Source organism: Gavialis gangeticus, unplaced genomic scaffold (assembly GCF_001723915.1).
Source record: "Gavialis gangeticus isolate Ggan-Ray unplaced genomic scaffold, GavGan_comp1, whole genome shotgun sequence".
NCBI lineage: Eukaryota > Metazoa > Chordata > Crocodylia > Gavialidae > Gavialis > Gavialis gangeticus.
Window position 1 is genome coordinate 18,457,911 of NW_017729004.1, and position 409 is coordinate 18,458,319.

Sequence of the window (409 nt, forward strand, 5' to 3'; positions counted from 1 at the left end):
GAGCGGGGCACAGGACGGGCTGTCGCCGTCGCGTTTCTCGCCCGCCCCGTTTCAGCGGTGTGAAAGCAGCCAGTTTCCCTGTTCCGTCAGAAAAGCAGCTGATTTCGTGTCCGGTGTAAATGTCGGGGCGAGCGGAAGGGCAGAGCGCGGGGCATGCGGAGACACAGCTCCTGGAAGTTAGAAAGACGTCGGCGATTTTTAAAAGAGGATGGATGGATGGATGGGCGGAGGGATGCATACCGAGATGGACAGACAGACAGACATTATATTTCTTGCTTTCAAGGCTGGGGCCCTACGTTCACTTCCAGCCGTCTGGACCCCAGCCCCCGACGGGGAATGTCCCTGAGTGCGTGACAAGGCCCACGGGCCGCACGCCCCAGTGCCGCCCCGCCCCGCCCCGCCCCGGCCC